We start from the raw sequence: 27,793 nt of genomic DNA on the forward strand, positions 1-27,793 counted from the left end.
ATCTCTATCAACAAGAGCAGCAATGTCGTGATACTATAAACCGCAATCGCGAAAGGCTACAATCCGACCTTTATCAAAGTCGGAAACGTGATGGTACGCCTTTCTCCTCCTTACATGAGGCATCACGACAACGTTTCACCAGGCAACGACGGTCAACTGCTGTTTATGTGTGAGAAATCGGTTGGAAACTTTCCTCATGCCAGCATGTTGTAGGTGTCGTCACCGGCGCTAACCTTGTATGAATGTTCTGGAAAGCTAATCGTTTGCGTAGCACAACATCTTCTTCCTGTCGGTTAAATTACGCGTCTGTAGCACATCATCTTCGTGGTGTAGCAATTTTAATGGCCAGTAGTGTACATATCTAGGCGCACCATTACGAAACAAAACGAATTGGAATGAGTTTGTAGGGTTTGATTCCCGGCGGGGTCAGGGAATTTCTCTGCCTCGTGATGACTGGGTATTGTGTGATGTCCTTAGGTTAGTTAGGTTTAAGTAGTTCTAAGTTCTAGGGGACTGATGACCATAGATGTTAAGTCCCATAGTGCTCAGAGCCATTTGACCCACTTTTTGAATGAGTTTGTAAGGATTGTAGTAGGGAATGCGAATGGTCCTCTTTAGAAGAGACCACATATAGGACACTAGTGGGACCCACTGTTGATTACTTCCCGAGTGTCGGATCCGCAGAGGTCTGACTAGAGGAAGATACCGAAGCAATCCCGAGATGGGCCGCCAGATGTGTTACCGGTAGGTTAGAACAAAACACACGTGTTACGGAGACGCTCCGAGGACGTAATGGAAGGACGGCGACGTTCTTTTCGACGAAGACTACCGAGAAAATTTAGAGGACTGGCACTTGAAGCTTGCTGCAGGACGATATATTGCCGTCAAAGTACATTCCGCGGAAGGAACATGAAGATAAGATCAGAGAGCTAAGGGCTCGTGCGGAGTTACTTACACTGTCGTTTTTCGCTCACCCTATTTGTGAGTGAAGTAGGAAAGGAAGTGACTAATGGTGGTACAGGCTGCCCTCCGCCACGCACTGCATGGTGGCTTGCCGAGTACGCATGTAGATACAGTTGTGTATTTTGATTAATGTACATCAGATAATAGTGCTGATCATTATGCAAGACTTCAGAAAAATATCATTCCGATATTTTATCGTTTTCGTTTAAAAATATTTGATTTGATGACTTATAAAATTTAGACTCAAGGTGTCTAAGCGGCAACCTTCTGCCAATAAGCAGGGTTCGGTGAGCCACTTTAACTCACCTACTTCTATTTGGAAACGATTTCAAAAATGGATCAAATGGCTCTGAGCACTATGGGACTTAACATCTGAGGTCATCAGTCCCTTAGAACTTAGAATTACTTAAACCTAACCAACCTAAAGACACCACACACATCCATGCCTGAGGCACGATTCGAACCTGCGACCGTAGCGGTTGCTCGGTTCCAGACTGAAGCGCCTAGAACCGCTCGGCCACGCTGGCCGGCGAAACGATTTCACTAAATATTGCTCCTAGTTGATTAATTGTCTCTACACTGCTGTCCAGTACAAAGTCAAACCAGACGTACAATGGCGATGAGTTTACGCGAAACATCATGGTACCGGCTGTGCGTGATGTAGGTGCGTGCGTGCTGAATGGCGGAGCGCTCTTTACGTTGAGAGCTCCCAGTGGGCGCGGAAGCGAATGTGAAGTGCAGATTATGCTTGTACAAGCGCGTGTAGATAAGGGAAGGGGCCGTTAGCGAGACTGGGGGAGCGGGCGATAGGGGGCCGATACTTGCGGCCACTAACCCCCACCCCTTCTCACCTTCACTCCCTCACTCCCCATCCCCCACTCCTACCAGAAGACATTACAGCGACGACGACGGCGTCGTACCGGCAGGAACCGGGTTTGCGCGCGTGCTTACGTGTGTGTGTGTGTGTGTGTGTGTGTGTGTTTGTGTGTGTGAAACGCATGGTGCACTCACATCGCTCTTCGGCGCTGTTTGCGTGCCGGCGTCGTGACACGCAACGGGCTTTACTGCGCGTGGCCCTCTTCATTATATGACAACACTCGTGTCGCAGGCCGCTTAAGCGCGGAAAATTAGCTGTGGGAGAACGAGCTACTGCCGCGGAACTTGGCCGAGCTACGCTCTTCCACTGAGCGCTCGTTGGAGTCCTCTCCCATTTCATTTAATCTTCTACTTAATCGTTAATGTTGTTGTCATCTGGTAAATTTTGTTTTATGAGTATTAGGCAGTGATGAAAGCTATATGTCTCTGCCTAACGCTTCGTCTTCTAAATACGTCGTCGGAGGACACAACGACTCAGAACACAGTTACAATCTCAAACAAACTCAGAAAGCAGAATCATTTATACGTATCCAAACAACTGTCAGTTCGTGACATCGCCAGAGTGGTGCCTAACATGGTGCATTCGCAGCAACGTTTCTTATGGAGCTTATAGTGAAGAAGAGTTGGCGCTGTTTGCCTTATTTAGCACAAAACCCCACAGATTCTCTAGTATCAATCTTTCTTCTCTTCTGTTAGAATTGTTTTTCAGTTTTTGAATTTCAATGGCCTCTCTGTACGCTGTAGCATTGTATTTATCATACAGGATGTTGGGGGTATAAGTGCAGATGTTTCTATTGGTGATTCTGGAAAATATACTGAACAACATCATATAAGTATTTACTTCATTTGCGGACTAATAATTATAGCTATTACGAGTAGATGACTGTGTCAAGCTGTGCTCGAACTTTATGGGTTTATTTACCCCACTCATCCTCATTAACTTATATTCTTCTACATTTTGATCTGCCATTACCATACTAGCTAGAAATTTTGTCCAAGTCATCTTGCATCCCCCTGCAGTCATTCAATGACGACACCATCCACCACAGCATCATCAGCAACAGCCATAGAATTGTCGCTTACCCTGTCGCCCACATAATTTCTTCCCCCCCCCCCTTTTTTTTGTTTGTGTCAATGGTCTCTTGACTGGTTATATTCGGCCTGCCACCAATTCCTCTCCTGTGCCAACCTCATTATCCCACAGTAGCACTTACAGCCTACGTCATCAATTCGTTGCTCTGTCTTCCCCTACAATGTTTACCCCGAACAGCTTCCTCTAGTCTACAGTTGCCTGATGTCTTAACAGATGTCCTATAGACCTCTCTCCTCTTCTTGTCACTGATTTCCACACATTCCTTTCCTCTCCAATTCAGCGCAGAACCTCCTCTTTCCTTATCTTATCATTCCACCTAATATTCAAAATTCGTCTGTCGCACCCCATCTCAAATTCTACGATTATCTTCTTTTCCGGTTTTCCCACAACCCATGTTTCACTACCACACAATGCTGTGCCCCAAATGTACATTCTCAGAAATTTCTTCCTCCAATTACGTTTGATGCTAGTAGACTTATCTTTGCCAGTAATGCCCTTTCGCCAGGGCCAGTCTCCCTCTTGTGTCCTCCTTGCTCCGTCCGTTACTGGATATTTTGCTGCCTAGGTAGTAGGATACCTTAACTTCACGTCTATCAATCCTGATGTTTTCTTCCTCTTGTCATTTCTGCTACTTCTCATTACTTTCCTCTTTCTTAGATTTACTCAAATTCCATATTGTGTTTTCATTAGATGGTTCATTCCATCGAGTAGATCATGTAATTCTTCTTCACTTTCACTGAATGTAATCAGCGAATCATATTACTGATCTCCTTTCATCTTGAATTTCAGTTCCACTTTTGAAACTTTCTTTTATTTTCATCACTGCTTCTTCGAAGTACAAATTCAACAATAGAGGCGAAAGACTACATCGCTGCCTTACATCTTTTTTATCCGAGAACTTCATTCTTGGTCTTCTTTTATTATTAACAATTGGTTCTTGTACATGTTGTACGTTATTGGTCTCTCCCTACGGCTTACCCCTATTTTCCTCAGAATTTCGAACGTCTTGCACCAATTGACATTGTCCAACGCTTTTTCCAGATCGACAAATCCTATGAATGTGTCTAGAATTTTCTTTAGTCTTCTTTTCATTTTCAAGCACCGTGTCAGAGTAGCCACTCTGGTGTCTTTATCTTTCCTAAATCCAAATGATCGCCGTCTAAACAACTTACAATTTCTTTTCCAGTCTTCTGTATATTATTCTTGTCAGCAAGATTGATTTCTGATCTGTTAAGGTGAATGTGTGACAATCCTCGCACCTTTCAGCTCTTGCAGGCTTCGGAATTAATAGAGGCCTTCAACATACTCTTTCCACGTATCCGCTATCTCCTCTGAATTTAACGGTGGAATTCCCGTTGCTCCCTTAGTATTACCATCCTTACTGTTAATAACACTGAATGTTGGTTTGAATTTCATACAGGCTGAGTCAGTGATTCCTACCATAATTTCTTATTCTACTTCTTCACATTTTTCATGCAGCCATTTGGTCTTAGCTTCCCTGCGCTTCCTATTTATTTCATTCCTCATCAACCTTTAGTTCTGTATTCCTGTATTTCCCCGAACATATTTGTACTTCCTACTTTCATCGATCAACCGCTGGATTTCTTCTGTTACTCTTAGTGTCTTCGCAGTTGACCTTCTTTAAACTTACGTCTGTCTTTCCAACTTTCGTGATACCTCTTTTCACAGATCCCTCTCAACTGAGCTTCCTACTGAGCTCTTCCTTATTGCAGTCCATACAGCCTTAGAGAACTTCAAGCGTTTCTCTTTATTCCTTAGTGCTTCCATATCCCACTTCTTTGCGCATTGATTCTTCCTGACTAGCCTCTTAAACTTCAGCCTACTCTCCATCATTACTACATTGTGATCTGAGTCTATATCTGCTCCTGTGTATGCCTTATAGTCCGGTATCTGATTCCGGAGTCTCCGTCTGACCGTTTCCAATGGCACTTCGCTATTACTAGCCAAAATTTATTACAGAACTTCCTTAGTCTTTCTCCTCTCTCATTCCTTGTGCCAAGTCCCTACAACTGCATTCCAGTCCACCATTACCATTAAATTTTGATATCTCTTTACATATGAATTTCCCGTTCAATATTAATACCATTTCTCTATTTCTTCGTCTTCAGGTTTGCGGCATGGGTGTGTATATCTGTCGGTGTTAACGATATTGGTTTTCTGTCGATTTTGATGAGAGAAACTCTACCACAGAGCTGTTCACAGTAAAATACTCTATGCCCGACCTTCGTATTCATAATGAATCCTGCTTCAGTTACGCCATTTTCTGCTGCCTTCAATATTATTACTCTGTACTTATCTGAGCAGAAATCCTCGTATTCTTTCCACTTCACTTCTCTGACCCCCACTATATCTAGTCTGCGCCGCTGAATTTCCCTTTTCTGACTTTCTGGCTTCCCTGCCACGTTCAAGCTTCTGACATTTCATGCCTCAACTTGAAGAACGTTATCTTTTCGTTGGTTTTTCACTCTTTCTCATTGTGACCTCCTCTTTGGCATTTCCCTCACGGAGATACGAATGGGAGACGATTCCGGAATCTTTTTCCAATGGAGAAATCATAATAACACTGTTCAATTACGGGCCACATGTCCTGTCGATACACGTTATCTGCTCAGTGCTGATTCTTCCGCCTTTTGTGGCCGTTTCCCACCCCAAGGGCAAGAGAGTGCCCTGAGTATCTGCCCTTTCCTTCGCCCTCTTTGATAAGGTCGTTGGTAGAACAGTGGTGACTTCTTATGCCGGAAGTCTTCGGCCGCCAGTGCCGCTTGTTATTCAGAATTTAGGCGGTGTCGGGATTCGAACATGGCAGGGACAATATTTTGATTAGTAATCAAGACTGCTACCCGTAGACCATGTGTGCAACTGTTCTTTATGTATATAGAAAATAACAATGCTCTTATCACACTTGCCTGGGGCGCTCCTGACGATATCTTTGTTTCTCAGTCGAGGACAATGTCCTGGGTTTTGTTACTTAAGAAGCCATCGAGTCCCTCACATGCCTGGAAACCTATTCCGTATGGACATACCTTCGTTAACGGTCGGCAGCGTGGCGCTGTGTAAAATTTTTTATAGAAATCTAGGAATATCGAAACCGCAGGGTAAGCGGCCAGTGCGATCGTAACACGATTCCACATTTGTTTCCAGATTTTCGGGCATATTTTCTAGACGTAATGATACTCTTGTAAGCTATTGCAGCAGATCATTTTCAGGACTATTTTCGGATTATAGCAAATATTTTCAACGGGTGTAAATTACTTAATTCAACTTAATTGAACGTCACTAAGTAATAGAACCACGAATGAAGTCTTCGCAAATAAAACGGTTTAAGAAGTCAAGCTCATCTATTGTATTATGCAAGATACGTGGAATTAACTAAATTTTATTCCGATCAAAGTCTTGCCAGTTTTCTCCACGAGTAGTGTGATGATTTTTCCCTATCTGACGCCATATCAGCATTAGTGGTTTACAGATGACTATCAACCCGCCATGAATCAACAAGCAACTACATATGTAATCCAAAAGACATTGTTTGAACAATGATATTGTAAAAAAGTATTACTCTACATATAAGTGATGTAACAAGAACAACACAATTCACTTACCTTACATTAGCCATAACGAGCGAAGATGCGCAGTGGTTCGCACACTGGGGTCGCAGTCGAGTGGACGATGGTTCAGACTCACGTCCGATCATCTAGATTTATGTTATCCGTGATTTCCCTAAGTCGATAAGGCAAATGCCGGGATGGTTCAGCGGGCACATCCGACTTATTCCTCGGTCCTTCCCCAACCCGAGCATCAATCAGCAAAATCTCTTACGACATCGTTGTCGAACTTTAATGTCTAATTTCCTTTCCTTAGATCAGACGACTGAAAATGAGAAAAGTTTTTACTGATAAATAACGTAACAAAATTCCCCTGTCACAGTCACTCACAACAATTATGGTATACTTTAGTATAGCTTTGACCTCTTCTTGGCAGATATCATCAGTCCCGTTCAGGACCAAAAAATAGCAGTGACCACTTTTCCACACCTTCCCCTACAAGTTGGCGTTTCAATCCGCCGTGAAAATCAAGGGACATGTAAATGATAATGAGAGAACTCGAAAAGTTGTGTACCATTGATCACACAATTCTTTACTTTACGCAGCTATCACTACTTTCTTGCAGTTTACAAAAGAAGATCCAGAACAGCAGAAGCGAAGTAATTCAGCCGTCAATTGATCATATCAGAAAGAATCATGTTACGATTCGGTTAAATGAAGAATATCGTTCGCAATATTCACAACCAGGCGCGTAGGCCGGAACCGCGCGACTGGTACGGTCGCAGGTTCGATTCCTGCGTTGGGCATGGATGTGTGTGATGTCCTTAGGTTAATTAGGTTTAAGTAGTTCTAAGTTCTAGGGGACTGATGACCACAGATGTTAAGTCTCATAGTGCTCAGAGCCATTTGAACCATTTTATTCACAACCGGTATCGGTACGAAGCTGGCATAGGAGGGTCGTAACGTCTGAAGCAAAGTAATTCCACTAAACGCGGCCGGAATAATTATTTGACGAATGTTGTCTAGCGGATGCGACGTACGTCTCCTAGTACGTATCCACCATATATTGTCAAATGGTTCAAATGGCTCTGAGCACTATGGGACTTCACATCTGAGGTTACCAGTCCCCTAGATCTTAGAACTACTTAAACCTAACTAACCTAAGGACATCACACACATCCATGCCCGAGGCAGGATTCGAACCTGCGACCGTAGCGGTCGGGCGGCTCCAAACTGAAGCGCCATATATTGTCAACATGATACAAAACAGTAAGGCTTCCGCGAGGCTGCATTCTACGACTTTTGCGTTTGAATACTTGTTTGTCCCAGGAATGATATTTTAAATGACTGACCAAACCACTATGTATTCCAAAATGTGGATCAGGAATTTTCGTTTCAGTTTTATCTATTATTTCAGCACATTACATTTCCATACACCTGAAATAATGACCCTGTAAGAAACAAAAACACAGATCCAGACGCGACAGAAAGCGGAAAAATAACACTGATACGACAGTTTGTTATTTTACCACCACAGTAATGTTGCTGGGAACTATCATATACAAATCAAGGGAACTACAGTCTTGTTGTGACATTTTTATGTAGCACACAACTAAAAAGAGGAGAACATTACCTGAGTGAATGGCTTTGAACCATATAAATGATCTAGTGTGTATCGTCGTACGCTAAGAGACTGCTCATGAATGATGTTTTTGTTTATAGGAAAGCCGTAACACAAAAAAAATTATACAAGAAATTAACACCGTCCGATGAGGCCTTGAAATCCCAATGGCACCCACCGACTGCCGTGACATCCTGAACCCTTAGGCGTCATCCTTCCGTTGTCAGTTTCCATGAATGGTGCCGCTACTTCTCAGACAAATGGCATATCAATTGGCCTCGCAATGGCTGAGTGGACCTCGCTTGCCAATACAACTTCGAAGACCCCGACTGTGACCTATCCCATTGGTGAACTTCGGTGATCTGGCGACACTTGGTGCAGGTATTGGCAGTTTGTCTTTAAGTATTGCTCTTAGACAGAAATAAAAGTAATTTGTACATATATGTATAGAAAAGGACGCCGATACTGCAGGCATAAAAGAAACAAATGTGGAATTGGGGGCAGATCCAGGAATTTTTCCTCTTACAGTATTACACGAAAGGTTCAATGAAGCTTAGGACGATGATGATGATGATGATGACATTGATGATGAAGATGTTGATGCTACAACATTCAAACATTTGGTCCAAAAGCTCGCTGTCACGGTAGTATCCTCCATTTGGTCAATTAATGAAGGCGTTATCAGCGGACTATAGATTAATACCTGATTAATATATGCCACTGTTAAATGTGCTTAAAATGAACAAACTTTCTTGGTACTGTTTCATGAACTATGCGAAAACAAATGCCGAACTCGACAGATAATGAGACCTGATAAGAACTTCCTTTTTAATGTTCGGTGCCATTATATGGCCACTTTGTTGCCTGTTTGTTAGACAGTTAAGACGCCCTTTTCTCAGAAAAGTGTAGGGGTATCAAGTTGAAACTCATTTCACATACTAAGGTCTGCGGTGTCTTGGCAGTGTGGAAAATTTCAGCTTCTAAGTCAATGCACTGAAACGATACTACCGTTTATTTCACATATCTTGATAGTTGTAAAAGTCACTCACCAAAACATATAGGGCACTTCCCGATGACCTAGAATCATAATGGCAAGAAGCAAGATTACACAGTAGAAGTAAAGGAAAAAATTTTTAACTGTTTGTCTGTAATTATCACATTTTTGCCGCCATTTGTTGTCCGTCTATATGCCATTGCGTCAAAACTCTCTTTTTCTCAGGAACGGGAAGAGGTATCAACTTGAAACTTTGTCAAGCTCTGAGATCTACTGTCCCTTAAGTGTAAAATAAAAATTTGTAATTCAACGAAATAAAAAAACAGGGCCATTTATGTCACATATTTTGACACACGCAAACCCAATTATGAGAATCCACAGACGAAGTGTCTGTATACGTTTCGGCCTTGCTGCTTAGGAGTAAAGCGTGTGTCTGAAAACCGAGATGTTGTGGGACGAATTTCTGTCTGCCAACTGATTTTTCAGTCTTCGTTTTAATCTAGCGTTCATTTTCAATGATGTGAGCAGTCCACGGTAAGCTCTAGGTTTCCTTTCTCCGGTTGGGTACATTGGGTGGGTTATGGACAGGTAAGACGTCGAAGTGCCGTCTCATGGAAAGGCTTGTAGCAGACCACTGAGCCAAACGAAACCACTTTCTCACTTTTTCCCTTCCTTGTGTGATGATTTTCGATGGCGTTGTTCGAAAAAAATACCCGGAAAAAGATATCTTCGTTTCTGACAGTCCATAAGTCACCAGGAAAGCTACTGTGTTCCTATGTATCTCATTTGGTACTATTTGATGGAGTCTATTTTTGATTGCAGCAGCCTGTAATTTGCACCGCATTTTTTTCTCTTTTTAAATTTTTCTACTGAGCTGCATGCGGCAGGATATCCTCTGGAGTTTTAATAAAATATGGCTGTCACGGATTAAATATATCTTGTAAGCTACTTTGAGTTGCAGTTGGCTTAAATGTTAACTGCTAATATTTGACGACTGATCGCATCAACCATCTATAAAAGAACGCGAGTTATTTATTGGAACGGAACCAACAACGAAGGCACGCGTCCGTACCTAGAAGGCAGTTGCCGTGCAATTGGATTATCGGCGTTGCTTTATAGCGATCGGTTTATTGCCGAATGGCTCGATGCGAGGTACATAAGTTGCAATAACGGCATTAGCGTAATTACAGCACCGGACCCAGATATACGGAGGGTAGGTCGTACGGTCCGGGCGCCGTAACTTGAAATCGGTTATCCTGTTTAGATCGCACTGTTCTCCTTTAAACTATTAATCAGGGCATTAATCGCCTCTATTTTCTACTGTATATTTGTGGACTGAATAATAAATTGATACTTCCATTGCAGGTACGTTGTTATGGATACCACATTATACAGTTTTATTAGGCATGGATGTTTGAGACTTGTTTCCATCAATATACCCTTCTTTTAATATTACGTGATAATATTATACTTTCCTTGTCACAGGATTACGGCATAAAGTACGAAATGTATTAAGACATCACATTAGCCTTTTACTTAAATATTAAACGAGAGTTATCAGTGACCTCTAACGCACGAAGAGTTTAGGAATCACCTATTTATAGCTCTTAATGGCACGTAACTGATATTTATTATAAAAATTACGAAGGTCTGTGAATATTGTCAAACAAGATACGGTGTAACGTAACCGAGACACGATACTCCAAATATATACAGAAGAAGTTACTTTACTAACACAGAAACATCAAATTTACAATCCTCTGTATAGTCATTTTATACTTCCATAAACCTTTCCCCACCTACCACGAAAATTTGTGTATACGAAAACTGGCCAAGATCTAAGGAATAGCGGAGACTGTCTAACCCACATGGCTCATTCTACTGAATTTATTGCCTCGTGAAGTGAAGGAAGAAATATGTAGTGTGGCCGGTACCTGAGAAAACAGGACAACTAAAGGAAAAGAATATCTGCTTCTGGAAAGCGACATTTCTCAGAGATCTTCTTGTGGAAAATCTAACAAGAGTGGAGAAGGGAAGAGAGTGAAAAGATTTGTGGGTAGAAGATAGCATGAAATTCTGAAAGCGAAACCTGTCCCACACGTTATCTTAAAACCTTTTTGTGCTGTAGGCACTTAGAACGCAAAATGTATGGTTCTTCAGCAATTTTTTTCTCCGGTACTAGAAGCAAATAATCATGTAATGTAGTACTTAATACAAAGCTGTTCTCACGTATTACACTGTGAATTCCCGATTCTAGAAGTTTTATAGGTTATGGACGTCTTTGTCAAATTTCTTCTTTACTGCTGCTACTCTGCAGTATCGATACACACCGGAAAATACTGAAAGAAAAGAAATAACAGTGCGTTTTAGGGCTGTAAGCATTTTAGTGCGCGCTGTTTATATAATACGATATTTGCCTACGAGAAAGTCACCCACAACTGTTCCAGTTTCCGCTTAAAGAGACCTTATGAATTCGATATAATACTAAACTAATAAATGAAGGAGAATTTTAAAGGAAAAAATCATACAATATTTCATTTTGCACAATCGTATTTGTTAATGAATCAGTTATTACTGTTCCTAATGGTGGGGACATCATTTTCCTGATGGTGATGACTTCATTGAAACGCTGTCGTAAGTGGAAACAAAGACGCATAGCTCTGTTTTTCGAGAGGCATTCAGTTACTTACTTCAGGGTGATGTGATTCTTAGGAACCTTACAGTGAAGTATTTTGGACTATGTTACACCGTACTGCTATCTGTACCGCTTAACTGTCACAACTGCATAGGAAACACAATTAAGTAAACAACTGAACGAAGATATGAGTGCATAAATTGCATAATACGCCACATCCAGTCCACTGTAACATTCTATTTGGAGCAATAAAGGGAAAGAAATTGCGACGAAAGCCATCGATTGGCATTTTTGAATCAGCCTACGTACGATTCGGAAATAAGTTAGTATGCCGAAAGCAAGAAGTGAGCTTGTATTAGATGCAGCAGGAGAGAAAATATTTAATCGACGTGATTGTGACTACCGATACACCACCAGCATTTCATTCAAACATTATGGGTTTTGTTATTACACTAATCGGCATTAACTAGCATTTTTACTGATTTAGGGGAAGCTGTTTTTCATCACATCAAATAAAAATTCTGCCCAATTCATCCTGTATTCTCCTGCAGTCACACAGCGACAACATTTTGCCGTACCTTAAAGAAAGAGTCGTAATTTTCTTCCCACTCTAACACGCAGATCATTTGTATATATAAAGAACCAGAGCGGTTCAGTCACACTTCCCTGGGATACTACTGGCTACAGTTTGGTCTATTGTGAATACTCTCCGTCGAGGAGAATGTGGTGGGTTCTGTTACATAAGAGGTCTTCGAGCCACTCACATATCAAAGAACCTGTTCCGTAAGCTCGTTGTCCTTTATCCGTGGGTCACAGTATATCGTGCGAGATATATGCAAGCTGAGTTTCATACGAGTTGTGCTTTCTAAAACCGTGCTCGTGGAATTTTATCGTTTTATGTCTTCTGCAGAATACTGATATTACAGACATTGGTATGTAATTTCACAAGTCCTTTCTTTTACCCTCGTAATTTACGGCAGAGACTTGAGTTATTTTCTTGTCGCTGGGCGAAAGAGTCGCAATAAATGCATGACAAGTAAGAGGTCAATGCCGAAGAGTACTTTGTAATGCGGAATGGGGCTTCTGCCCGGACCTGAAGACTTATTTCTATTGGTTCTTTTAGTAGCTTTCCCAAACCAGTAACATCTATATCTTTGACCTTCTTACTAAAGTTTGTGCGACGTTCAGTAGAAGATATGCCTGCTCGATACGGTTGGGTGAAGTATTTTTTAAACTCGAAATTTGAAACTTCATCTCTCGTTTTCCAGTCTTCTATTGCGACATCGCAAAAGTTGACGAATGGCTGGAAAGAAGCATTCCACCTGCTTAGTGATGTTACTTAGACCCACAATTTTCTAGACTCCAGGCGAGATTTTTCGCTACCGTAAGGAGGCGGTAGTGTCTGTTTCCCGAACAGATTTTCTTATAGGCGTAAAAATTTTCACCTTTTATCTGTAGAGATTTCTTCCTTCTTTCCTTTTTTTAATAAATAGTCAAATAATCTCTGTTTTCTTAGCATTTTCCGAATTTTGTTATTAATCCACAGTAGGTTTTGCCATCATCAGGCCACATATTTCTCGAAAGCAGGCTTTACAATCAGTTCAAGATTTGCCCATGATTCCTCTACACCTGCCATTTTAGTATATGCTAAAAAATGTCCATTAATTGTCTATGTAGAAGGCTAAGAAGTGATTTTCTGATAATTCCAGTACAAAAATTTTTCTAACCTTCTTAAGGAATATATTAATCTAGTGATCCATTAAACATCGTGGCGCTGATGACATCATGATGGCTAACCAGTGTCCCTGTACCGACTCTGTTGATAAGGTCAGGCTTACTTGTAGCTAAGAAGTCTAAAATAGTGTCATTTCGTGCAGGTTGTCTAACGTCTTGCTCAAGACAGTTGCAAGAAAACTGTTTCACAAGACTGTCTGCTTCGTGCTACTGAGAGTACACTTTCTCCGAGTGATTCTGCAACTGTTAGCCCTAAAAACAACCGACAGTTAATCTGAGTTCCAGTAGGCATGTTACCTACGTCCAGTTAACTTCAGGCTCAATTTCGGCCTCGATTAAAATAATACAATTTTGTCGACAGCAGTGTGATATAAGCAAGACAGTCTTCCTGAATGGTTCAAAATTCAGACGTTTGCTACAGACAATTCGGCTATCTACTGTTCAAGTCTGGACATTTCAAGTTTCTTTGCTTTATATCCAATCTGTGTTGCATACACCTGATTTATCAAGGGGGACCTTACATTTCCCAATGTAAGTAGTAAGGTTAAAAGCTATAAGAAGCAGCTATAATAACTGACAAAAGATAATTTGTTATGAGTCAATGTCGTAGTTATTTCTGGTCGTTCATATGACAGGGGAACAATATAAGACTGCGACTGTGTAATATTTATAGAGTGGTGTAAAAGAAGTGAGGAAGAGTGTTGGAATCCCTGACAGAAAAAATGAAGCACTCTGCTGACATGCTTCTATGTTAGTGTAACTTCAAACATGTACAGATTATCGATGGGCATGTAAACGGTGAAAATAACAACTCTCTGTGACATTTAGAACGGCCACCAGATTACGTTAGTGTGTTTGTGTTTAATGTTGTAACCACGTATAGTATGATATGTAAGTGGCATAACTGTGTCAGGTGTTGCCAGATCACTGTGAACGACACGGTGATGTCGCGTAGTCTTGTGAGATATTATCAGAACCCGAAATTGGAAGGGCCCGATTGTGAGTCTCCATCTGGGTGGCCGGTCGAATCGCTCAGTACCAAGATTTGTGAAGCATTAGCGTGTGACCGAGTGAGGTGGCGCAATGGTTAGCATACTGGACTCGCATACGGGAGGACGACGGTTCAATCCCGCTTACGGCCATCCTGATACAGGTTTTCCGTGATTTCCCTAAATCGCTCCAGGCAAATGCCGGGATGGTTCCTTCGAAAGTTCACGGCCGACTTCCTTCCCCATCTTTCCCTAATCCGATGCGGCTGATGACCTCGCTGTTTGGTCTCTTCCCCCAGACAACCCAACCCCAACCCATTAGCGTGCGACAGTACCCTGATGATGTACTGCATGGGAACTTGGCCGAAGACATACACGTCGAAGTGTCAGTCGACCACATTTGATCATTACTATGGACCATAGCCGTATTGTGCTCATGAACATTGTTACCGCTTCACATCTGATCCTGCCGTCAGATTACAAGTAATGGACCCTTGGAACATGCTGTGTGACTCCGTTCTGATTCTCAGACTAGCAGCAATAGGACTAGGGAACTACTGCTCTACATGTATGCATTATCAGCTGATGAATGGCGTCACGTCGTGTTCAGGGCTGTATCGAGGTTCTGCAGTACTGCGGGTGACAATGGTCGGCTAGTATGGCGGTGACGTGGAGAGAGGTAATTTTTTCAATATTTTGGAGAAGAACTGCGGTTTTATTCCTGACGTCTTGGTTTGGCAAGCCATGAGGTATGACTTTGATTCATTGTTGGTAGTGATTGAGGGAACTCTGACGATCCTGAGGTATGTTACGGATATCATACATACAGACGTGTTACTTCCATGCTGAACAATTACCCAGGTTAATATTCGTCCACAAATGACACTCGTCTCTATGAGCATGATGCTGGGCTACTGCTGTAGGCCATATGCCCTCAATATTTGATGTGCAGAACCACGTGAATACCATCCCAGTGCCGGTGTCCACGATATCATTACACCAGTTGTTGGACAGCTTGCAATAGGAGAGGATACAATGGCTTTATGACAGCCTTCCCAAACGAATCTGTGCATGAGACCACAGGTGGTGCAATGTCGTACTAGTATGTGGGCTCATACTATTTAGTTCGCTGTAAATTTTATTCGCCAATTTAATCACTAATATGACAACACATACTCTCACACTATATAAAGTTTCCTTGCGTTTCCTATTCCCTACGTGGCTGTTTAATCTTTTTGGTATGGAAGCGTATATTGGTTTCAGAATGAATGAGTTAAGACTTTTACATGTATAAATCAGAGTTTGAAATCTCCTTGCAGACATCTTGACCGGTATCAACAAAATTTGGCGCAGTGCGCCTCACAGTATCAGCACAGTATAATGTATAGTGTTGTAGCTCCAATATGAGTGTGGGGCTAAAACTTATTTGTTTTCAGCCCCTGGCGAATAATGTACCCTGCACGACAAGCAGGTTGTCTGGGAATAGTATCGGCCTGCCAATCAACCTGCTTTGCATGTCAGTCTGTACATCAGGGGCAAATTATTTTTCAAGCCCCTGATGTGTTGCCTGTCCAGCATGACAAGTCTGTTACGGGATTCGAACTGGATGGGATTATTGAACAGCACTGCTGGGGCTAAATGTACAGATTAAAACGGCCAGAGATAGATTCAGATGGGTAGCGGAGAAGATTGACAGGACGAGGGGAGGAGGAAATGTACAGAGAGATGGGTCGAGCTGCAGATGCTTGATGCCGGTGGAAGCTGTAGAGGAGTGGTGGGCGAGTGGAAAAGAGAAAGGAGTAAGTGGAGACGGAAAGGGAGAAGTGGGAGAGGACATGGTCAGAGGGAGGGGATGAAGATATCGTCACAGAAATGGGTTGGGAGAAATGCACAAAGAGAAGGTGAGGAGAAGATATATATAGAAGTAGGATGATGGAGTAGACCGATTAAGGGAGGAAGATGTGGACACAGAGAGGGGAGGAGGAGGCATATGCATTATATGTAGTGAATGCATATGCGGGTGAAGCCACGGGAAAAGTGCTAGTTATATTACATCAGAGACTAATGAATTAAAATCAGACTAAATAAAATAAAACACAATAGAACAAGTGATCCGATGGAACGCGAACAGGTAGTAGGGTATGGTCAAAAGTCGTGAGGAACATAATTGGTACTTGCTCTGGATATGGTACTAATCCCGAGAGAGAGAAAAATCAGAAAGACATTTATATAATCAAGGCATCCCGCCGCTGCTGACACTTAGAATGCCGTGACGTCAGCAGTAAGCGGACGCACCCGATGGCGGCTGTGGACCGCACAGTAAGCAGAACAGGCGGGCGGCGGACCGGCGAGTTTTCGCGGGCCTGCGGCGGCCAGCCGGTGAGATTGTCCGCCTAACGGGCCGTGGCACGCCCATTAAACACAATTAAGCAGCTCTTAAGCCGGCGCCGCCTAATCTGATCTGCCCTCTACTCTCCTCTGCTCTCCTGGCCGGGCCACCGCGCGGCGCGGCCGGCCGCACAGTGCTGTGCTGTACTGTGCTGCCTGCAGTGGGCTAATTTAAGCGGCCGCTCGCTGCGAGCAAAGCTTCGGATCTTGCAAATTGCACAAATTGCCTTCCGGTAGATTTTTGCCTTATTTAGGACCGCGGCGGCTACCGGACAAAGCCTCTGGGAGAGTTACTGGCTGTACACACGTGAGCCTCACAGCCCGTTGCTTTAGCGCTGAATGATTTCGTAGCTTACAACAGAGTAGTAGCAGCAAAGGTTCACACACACAGTGCTTCGGATAGAATATTAAAGATTTTGTGAAATGTTGGGATCGACTAATTCGAATGAAAGTTACGATGTAATTATCTATTGTTAAGTCATCGTACAGATGCGTCATGAATCAGTACTGAGAATGTCACGCATCAGTGGTGAAATACCTGATCTATTTACCACAACAAATTTCGAGACTACGTTATTCCATTATCATGTGATGTAAAATAAGAAATCAAATACACATATCTCAGTAATACACATACTGACAACCATGGCCGGTCGGAGTGGCCGAGCAGTTCAAAATGGCTCTGAGCACTATGGGACTTAACATCTATGGTCATCAGTCCCCTAGAACTTAGAACTACTTAAACCTAACTAACCTAAGGACAGCACACAACACCCAGCCATCACGAGGCAGAGAAAATCCCTGACCCCGCCGGGAGTCGAACCCGGGAACCCGGGCGTGGGAAGCGAGAACGCTACCGCACGACCACGTGATGCGGGCGAGGCCGAGCAGTTCTAGGCTCTTCAGTCCGGAACCACGCGGCTGCTACGGTCGCAGGTTCGAATCCTGCCTCGGGCATGGATGTGTGTGATGTCCTTCGGTTAGGTAGGTATAAGTTGTTCTAAGTTCTAGGGGACTGATTACCTTAGATGTTAAGTCCCATAGTGCCAAGAGCTATTTGAACCATTTGACAACCATGTAAATATCTGTATTGCCCTGCAGTGTAAAATATGTTGAGGTTTCTACGCCGTAGAAGACAGAAGTTTCCCATGGGCAGCTCTGGTTCTACTTTAGCAATATCCTCTTTGACAAGCAGCCAATAGCTTATGGTACTTACGGGAGGGCCGTGCATAAACGTCATCAACTGTTACCTCGAAACTTGTGATATACATTCAGCTGACAAAAGTTATGGGATACCTCCAAATGTCGTGTGTGACCTCCGTTTGCCCCATGTAGTGAAGCACTAGAAGTGGGATTGACTCATCCAGTTGTTGGAAGTCCCTTGCAGAAACATTGAGCCATTCTGCCCCTGTAGCCGTCCATAATTTCGAAAGCGTTGCCGGCGCAGAATTTTGTGTAGGAATTGGGCTCTCGGTTATGTCCCATACATGTTCAATGCGATTCGTGTCGGGCGATCTGGGTGGCCAGATCATTTGTTCGAATTGTCTAGAATGTTCTTCAAACCAGTCACGAACAACATGGAGGATCGTTCTTTGGGCACATGAAGTTTATTAATATCTGCAGATGGTCCTCCAGTAGCCGAAGATGACCATTTCGAGTCAATGTTCTGTTGGACAAGAGGACTCATTCCATTCCATGTCAGCACAGCCCTACCATTACGTAGCCACTACTAGCTTATACAGTCCCTTGTTGTCAACTTGTTTCCTCGGCTATATGGGGTCTTCGCCACACATTAGTACTTATCAACAGCTCTTACCCACTGAATTCGGGACTCCTCCAACCAGACCATGTTTCTCCAGTTGTATAGGGCACAACGATACGGTCACGTGCCAGGGATAGGCACGGCAGACGTTAAGGGTGGCACTCGTGTCGGTCGTTTCCTGCCATAGCCCCTTAACGCCAAAATTCGCCGCACTGTCCTAAAGCATACGTTCATCGTACGTCACACGTCGAGGCCCACGAGAACAACAGGGCGTGGCGTCACAGCACGTGACACTGGAGGTCTTACGAGTGCCAGCAGCCATCTCCTATGGACAGCGAGTAACTGTTTAAGATGAGTTTAATAATTCTTCACTGCGTATTCATATGCATGAAACTTCCCGATAGCATACCACAAAATCTTAATCAATTAAATACTGATTTCTCGTGACCCTGCATGGGGCCGAGTGTTCGCGCAATGTGGCGGACAAGCAGACTAGTGTAATGTCACATATTCATTACAAGGCCCGTATATCTTATCGGCCCCATCCCACATTGATTTCTGCAGCTATTTCAAACAGTGTTGCTTGTCTGTTAGCACTGACAATTGTAAGCCAACGCCGCTGCTCTCGGTCGTTATGTGGAGGCCGTCGGCCACGGCGTTGTGCGTGGTGAGGGGTGATGCCTGAAATTTGGTATCCTCGGTACACTCTTGACAATGTAGACCACAGATTAATAAAGTCCCTAACGATTTCCGAAATGGAATTGGACAAAAAGCAAAGTGACAGAAACGGGAACTCCAGATGGGCAAATGTTTAAAATGAAATATCATTTTTGGCGCGGGTCTGTCGGGGCATCAGCCATTTTCTGGTAACCATTGGCACATAAAATTATCACAGAATGGTAATCCGATGTTCGAAGGATCTTGTTCTTATGCAGAAATTTATTTTATTTTCAGTTTTTACATTACTCATACCGTAAATAAAGTGATTTTTTAAATATTTTCGCAACACGCATGAGAAGGAAAGGCATACGAAAATTTGGGATTGCAAATGAATTTCCATGAATGGATTGTAATGCAAACCCTCGAATTTCGTATGTAATATTACATACTTTTATTATTTTACAGTTGATGATTTACACGCGCTGGGGTATATTCTTCATAAAAATGGCGGAAGCATTAATTTTTTCGGCACCTTGCCTCTTTTATAAAGACAGCATTTTTCAATTACTTGGTTCTAGTTTTCTTTCATAAAAAGTTTTCCACAATCGCTTGGTTTGGTAGTAAACCAAGAAAACGCAAAAAGTGAAAATCTCATTCTGGAAACATCCCCCAGGTGTGGCTAAGCCATGTCTCCGCTATATCCTTTCTTTCAGGAGTGCTAGTTTTGCAAGGTTCGCAGGAGAGCTTCTGTAAAGTTTGGAAGGTAGGAGACAAGATACTGGCAGAAGTAAAGCTGTGAGTACCGGGCGTGCGTCGTGCTTCGGTAGCTCAGATGGTAGAGCACTTGCCCGCGAAAGGCAAAGATCCCGAGTTCGAGTCTCGGACGGGCACACAGTTTTAATCTGCCAGGAAGTTTCATAAGTATTGAAAATAAAAAATTATAATATCCTGAATCCGAACTCGAATCGACGCTCCGCAACTTACTGTTCTGTAATCTTTCCTCTGCGCCAACCACTGTGTGGAAAAAACGTTAACATATACGGCCGATGCTTCACCCAATCCGCGACAAAAACGCTATCTTTTTCCAAACGCTTTGCCATCTGGAGCCCCCTTTCCTCTCACTTTATTTTCCCACCAAGCCCTAAATTTACCATAAATTTGGAGAAAATCGGTAATGAAGCGTAGACACGACCCCCATGTCAACGGGGCTAAGTTTTAATGTGTGCAGTTGGATATTCTATATGGATGCACACTTTGCCACACAAGTGTGTATTGGGTTTCACGATTTCCTAGGACTTGACATATTGTACAGAAATTTTACGATGGATAGTGGTACTCTTGATGGCTGTGATATATGCGTTATAGGATAGTACTTCTCTGTTAGGCTGAGAGAGCTGCCTTTAGTTTACAGCAGTATGCGCCAACGTGAGATGTCACTGGAATGGTTTTATGTTTGACGATGGAGGTTTGCTGCTCGACTTATTATGTTTCTGAGGTACCTAACAGCGTCGAAACTTCAAGGTATGTTATACTGCACGACAATATAGATGTTTACATGATCACGTATGATACTGAAGTGCCTGCGTTGTTCCGAATTAAGATGAAAAGTCCCTTCCTGTATCCCTCCATGTCCGAAGGAACTTTGCATCGTACTTGTGAATAACACAGGCACGGCAATATCGTATTTATCTCCTGATACCCGGTAAGTGACTTTCAATTAAAATGTCTCCACTTACAGGAACATACGTAATGAATATCCGAGTACAGGCTGTAAACACGTGGTTGACGAAACATAGATGTCTAAGTCCGGGTCCAAGCCGTGCTCGGTTATCACGACCGCTTGTGATAAATCGGAAATCCGGTTCCAAGACCTGGTCAAGCACAAATTTTCATTGTCATCATTCCATTATACAGCTGATCGTTGTCCATATTCGAAACTGGGAACAGATTTCATGTATTGACATGGTTGTCGGTACGTGTTGTTCCGGAACATATTAAGTTGAAAACATCACACATTTCACAAATGCTGCGTAACATTCCCAGTATTGATTCGCATGTAACATGTTCCTAGTTCTCATTCGTTACAGACATACAGGTGTTCCCAAAGTCTTCTTTTCTCATGTGGATAGTCCATGTGCTACGGGTTTGTTTATGCAAACATGCGAATAAATAGTGTGTGAGGGAAGTAGAAGATTCGGCAAAAGATGACACACAGCGTTCCAAATGTATTGTTGTTCCCCATAAAAGAATAAGGCGTTCCTTAAATATGAACGGACAATATTCTTATCATTCACAGCTTATTCAACACCTCCGATAAGAATCTGAAGATACACGATTCGAATTTTGTCGTTGGCTAATTGTGGATCGCCGAGTTTCCTGATGAAGGCACTTTCGGTCGAGGCACTCGTAACTCACATCTTTCACTCGACGTTAACCCACATGCCTTTGTGGAGAAGCTTCAAGAAAATTTCTCTGTAAATCCTTGGTGTGTTATATCAAAGAATCAGTTTTTTAGACTTGTAGCATCGCATCCCCTTGGAGGGCGCTGTTATTATCGGAAGCGAGTATAATTTGGTGTTCCATTGCCCACAAGCGTTGGATGTCCTTCCAAAATGACGGGGCCCTTGTACATTCTAGCAGTCAGGTAACACACGGTCTGAATCAAACATTCCACGGACGATTCATCTTAAAAAACGTTGACGTGTCTGGTTTCCAATGTTCTCATACCTCACCCATTTACATATTTCCTGTACGGGTGAACACTACAAAAATAAAGTCAGTGACATTTTATGCAGGTTGCAAGAAACACTTCAGAGATTTTCATATACTTCGGCTCGCTTAGCGCAATCTATTAGTCCAACAGCAAAAATTAACGGGACCTTTTTTGTAGTAAATGTAAAGTAGTTAAATTTTTTACTGAGTTATGTTTTGGCTCGAGACCATGGTTTTCTTGTTTTTCCATAAAAAGGCCTTTGAAGATCACCTTTTCACATTTTTCTTGAATAATTCGAAAACTATGGCCTGTAGTGAGAATTAATCCCGGTACAAAATGTAACTATATTCAATTTGCTACAGAAAGATGCTGTTCATTTATTTTTTTGCGATACCAATAGTATGCACACACTAACGAGAATAGTAAAATCTTAGACATGGTATCTGAAAGCACTGTGAGTTGCATAAAACCCACCGGTAGGGGGTATACAGGGTATACAACCTGTATACAGTGAAATGTTGGCAGATAGGAAACTATAGACTTCTTCTACACCACAGACAAAATAGCTAAACTCTTTTCAGACACGAGAGCAAACTGCAGTTATGACGTATCTTCTGTAGCAGGTACCATCACACAGTAAAGCCTATGATAGAAACAACAACAACAACAACCGTGTGGAAATGAACCTCAACTATTTCGCTCGAAACCTCACGTTCCACAGTTTGAATCCAAATTATATCTGTATCAGAAGCAAATAATAGGAAGAAAATGTGCATTCAAAGCAGTTAATTACATTATAAAGGAACAGAAGAATCTCGAACTCAATTTGAAAAGTAACTGGAGAACATCTGGAGTAAAGGTGTGAAATGCGTCAGTGTAATGAAAGAATGATGAATTTAGAAGCATGCTGCAAGGAAGTGTACCTGATGTCAATATACCTAACGCTATAAAAAGGAGATAAAAATAATTAGAAAAAATCGAGATACAGTCTCGGACAAATATATATCTAATGTCGAAACAGAGGTACATGGGCATAGTAACGAGGTTACAAACTAATGGGACATCTTAAAAGTCATATAAAATACAAAAATTAATGTAAAGTATTAAAAAAGGGAAAAACAAAAAAAGATACATATAGTTATGATATGCTGAATCATACAATACTTCAACCATAAAAAATTCAGAAAATTGTTAATATGTGTCGAAGAATCAAATATTTTCCTCTGCATGTAGAAAACTGATTGGGTGAAAAAAACTTATTGTATATGATCTGTAATATTAGTCTATAATCAGTACAAAATGAAATAGCTAAATTAGTTGTCCATTTAAACAAAAAGAATTATGATTCAAAATAGGACGGTGGTATATCAGCAAAATGCAGTCTAAAATCACAAATAATTTCCATTAATTCAGTTAAGCTTTTGGGCATGTAACGAGAAGAATGTTCTTGTGGATGCTGTTCAAAAGGAGTGCCCATAAACATCTAATAGAAGCTACGAAAAGCTTGTAAAAGGAGCAAGTGGAACTAGTCAAAATTGAGAGGACATCAACTAAGGCTAATAACAAGTGTGTCATTTGCAACCTGTGCTTTTAATACATATACAAACGAAATACTTTGTATTCTATAAATTATCTGGTATTTTGTTTCTTCTGTTTTCAAAATTCTAGACTATGTCGTGGCGTGCTGTTTGAAGATAACCAGGCAGGTAGAGCTAACTGTGAAAATAAATATACAAAGAGAAACGAAAGTGAAACATAACGTCGATGTAACACTGAGGAGTGTAATAAATGGAAAATTAAATAGCAAATAAAGAATTTTAAACACTTAGGGCGGAATATATCACATTAATATGACGCTAATTGTCAATGTAAGACAGAGAGGTACTCTCAAATAGATCTTATTGCTATTTGAAGAAGAAAAAAGCACATCTATACATGAAAACGAAATATTAATAAAGCCTTTAATGCAGATATTCGACAATACTGAAGAAATATGGAAAGACTGTACCAGTAGGAAGAACCTTGTCTGACTACCAAAGAATCGTAACAGTAGGACCAAAAACAAGATGAAAAGATTTAGACAACATTGCATGATTAGGTAGATGTATGAGACGATTTCCAGTGCGTGCAGAAAAAGGATTTTCTTAACATCAGCGACAAATAGCATTGCAGCCCATATTCTGTAGCATTTTAGAAATCTAAAGTAAAATGTACTGTCTGTCATTCTTTTGTAGCACAAAACTGATGACTTGTATCGTTCCTCAGTCTGAAACAAAGAGATTTGCAAACAGATTTCTAATGAAATTTTTCACCACTGCGCATGCAAATTTCTACCCTATGTTTTACTTTTTTTATATTCGTAATATAATATGTAGCAGAAATTCGTATGTGCACCTGTAAATTTAACACTTCTAAATTTAACAGGTGTATTGGACAGATTTTTGTATCTGCTTCAACGACCGTGTATTTGCCCTTGTAAATTCTGCCTTTACGTCACTCCATGCATTCGAAACAAGAACGTAACTATGTTCAATACACACATCTACAGACAGTGAAGATGGAGCATGACTTCAAGTGCGCGAATAGGTAGTCAAATATGACAAGGATGGATACTGAAAGAATTGTTATTGCTATTCTTCAAGTTAAATCTTACATAAATATTTAATTCCGATAGGGAAATTGTTCCAGACAGAGAATCCCACTCGGTGAGCGCTAGCGCGCTACTTCCTGGACTCGGGTCGGCGCGCCGGCCCTGGATCGAATCCGTCCGGCGGATTAACGACGAGGGCCGGTGTGCCGTCCAGCCTGGATGTGGTTTTTAGTCGGTTTTTCACATCCTTCTAGGTGAATTACGGACTGGTTCCCACGTTCCGCCTCAGTTACAGTGGGTCGCAGACATCTGAACACATTCGCACTCTTCCATGGATTACATTAGACGCAGACAGTTGGGGTACACTAATACATCCCTGGGGGCGGGGGGGGGGGGGGTATGGGGTGGCGACAGGAAGAGCATCCAGTCACCCCTTAAAATTAACATGCCACATCCGGTTAGCCATCAGACCATCAGCCATCAGCGAATAGGTAGTCAAATATGACAAGGATGGATACTGAAAGAATTGTTATTGCTATGCTTCACGACGGTATCTGTTTCAGCCGATTTTCGTCTACGATCAAGTTAAATCTTAGATAAATATTTAATTCCGATAGGGAAATTGTTCCAGACAGAGAATCCCACTCGGTGAGCGCTAGCGCGCTACTTCCTGGACTCGGGTCGGCGCGCCGGCCCTGGATCGAATCCGTCCGGCGGATTAACGACGAGGGCCGGTGTGCCGTCCAGCCTGGATGTGGCTTTTAGTCGGTTTTTCACATCCTTCTAGGTGAATTACGGACTGGTTTCCACGTTCCGCCTCAGTTACACGGGTCGCAGACATCTGAACACATTCGCACTCTTCCATGGATTACATTAGACGCACACAGTTGGGGTACACTAATACATCCCTGGGGGCGGGGGGGGGGTATGGGGTGGCGACAGGAAGAGCATCCAGTCACCCCTTAAAATTAACATGCCACATCCGGTTAGCCATCAGACCCTGCAAGTCGGGATTAGTGCTTGGAAAGAGAGAGAGAGCATCCCACTCTGATTTATGAAATTGGGAACAATCGCCATCACCATTAGCCAGTCAGAGAACACCTCCACACCAAAGAAACTCCGACTGTAGAATATTGTAGTGAAATGTCGGAAGACCTGCAGAGTCTCGATGCTTTGTGCAGGGGGTGACGATTGACCCTCAAAATAAACAAATGTAACATACTGCGAATGCATTGGCAGAAACACCCTTTATTGTGTGGTAGCAAAACCATCACTGTAAGCAGTTAGGCCGGGTTGCATAAAATATCTAAAAGTATGAGTACGGAGAGATCTGAACTGGTACGACCACATAGAGTTAATCGTGAGGAAGGCAGATACCAGACTGAGATTCTTTAGTAGACTCCTCAGTAAATGCAGTCTATCAACAAAAGAAATGGGTTAAAAAACAAAACTAAAATATTGTCGGACAAGACTGGTAGATGAAATAGACCAGATTCAGAGAAGGGTAGCATCTTTCTTCACAGGGTCGCTTAGCAAATGCGACAGCGTCATGGAGGTGCTTAGCCAACTCCATTGGCAAAGGCTGCAGGAGAGGCGTTATGCATGATTGTCTGGTGTACTGCTAACTTACGGGAGCAAACGTTCCTAGAACATTAAACCAACATGTTGCTTCTTTCCACGTATATTTCATGAACAGATCATCAAGATAAAACTACAGAGATTCAAGCCCACACGGAGGCTTACCGGCTATCGTTCTTCTCGCGAAACAATCGCGACTGGAACCGAAAAAAGTTACGCTGGTATATAAAGTACTTTCAACCACATACCGTAAAGTGGAATAAAGGCGTAGGTGTACATAAAATCAACGATCAACATATATAAAGTAAGTCTACGTCAGTGTTTTCTGTTTATCTCTTGTTGTTCTCAACAATTAATTTTTTTTTCTTTCTTTGTGAGGGGTGGGGAAGAACTGCATAGTGCCGGCCGAAGTGGCCGTGCGGTTAAAGGCGCTGCAGTCTGGAACCGCAAGACCGCTACGGTCGCAGGTTCGAATCCTGCCTCGGGCATGGATGTTTGTGATGTCCTTAGGTTAGTTAGGTTTAAATAGTTCTAAGTTCTAGGGGACTAATGACCTCAGCAGTTGAGTCCCATAGTGCTCAGAGCCAACTGCATAGTATTTCGAATCCTACCCCGCTCAAGCAGTACAATACCGGTTTCTCCCAGTCGGCATTCGTAAAGCATCTGTCTGCGCTTTTACAGTCAGTGCTCCGTCGAGCCATTAGGCTGTCGTTGATCTTCGTTAAAATCCCGCCCGCCACAATGATCGAGTAATCAGGTTTTCAGCTCCCTTACGAGGCTTAATTCTGCTGAAACGCGAAGCCGCTCTCTATTTCTAAACTGGCATTACCGGAATGGCGAGCTTAATCTCATTTGACTGGCGTTGCCGGCTTTTGCGGGTCTGAGTAAAAACGTAGCGGCCGACCCACCGTCCCTTCCACGGCGTTCGCGGGAGAGCTTATAAATTATTTCGGGCACTTACGAGACTCTATCCGGGCCTCGTCCATTTTCACCGCGCCTTCGCAAGCGCATTCATCACACGAAATTAAGGACCTCAGTGTCAGCTTCTCACAGGAGGAATCGTTTATTAGGAGAGGTGATCAATGTTTAAAGCTTTTCTTTCGGTACCCTATCAAAGACTTCACTCAGAACTTTTCACTAGGCGAACACGTTGGCATAAATGTTCAGGGAGTACCAAATTTATGGTAGCTTTCTGGTTCAACTTCGGGAAAAAGTACAGAAAACGCTGGACGTCTCTTTGCAATTTTATATGTGTGTAGCAAAGGCAAATGATGTACCTTCATCTGATTTGTACTATACACTCTGCTTCTATCAGACACATTCTATTTGTTTGTTTCAGAAACCCTGTTGGCTAAGATAGTGTGAAACAAACACCATGCGGAATGGCTGTTTCTCAAGAGACGATATGGTGTGTATCACAGACTGCCAAAGTAAAACGGACTTGCAGACTCAGTAAAGAACAGAAAGGGATTGATCATCACGTTCATAAATTCGTGTGTGTTACAAGAAAAGTATGGGTACACAGACAGCACCCATCATGTAAGACAAGTCATGCGCGAATGCATGCTCTCGTGGCGATATTCATTAATACAATATTCTCAGGTATCTGCACGCCACCACTTACCACCACCGCC

Source organism: Schistocerca cancellata, chromosome 8 (assembly GCF_023864275.1).
Source record: "Schistocerca cancellata isolate TAMUIC-IGC-003103 chromosome 8, iqSchCanc2.1, whole genome shotgun sequence".
Lineage (NCBI taxonomy): Eukaryota > Metazoa > Arthropoda > Insecta > Orthoptera > Acrididae > Schistocerca > Schistocerca cancellata.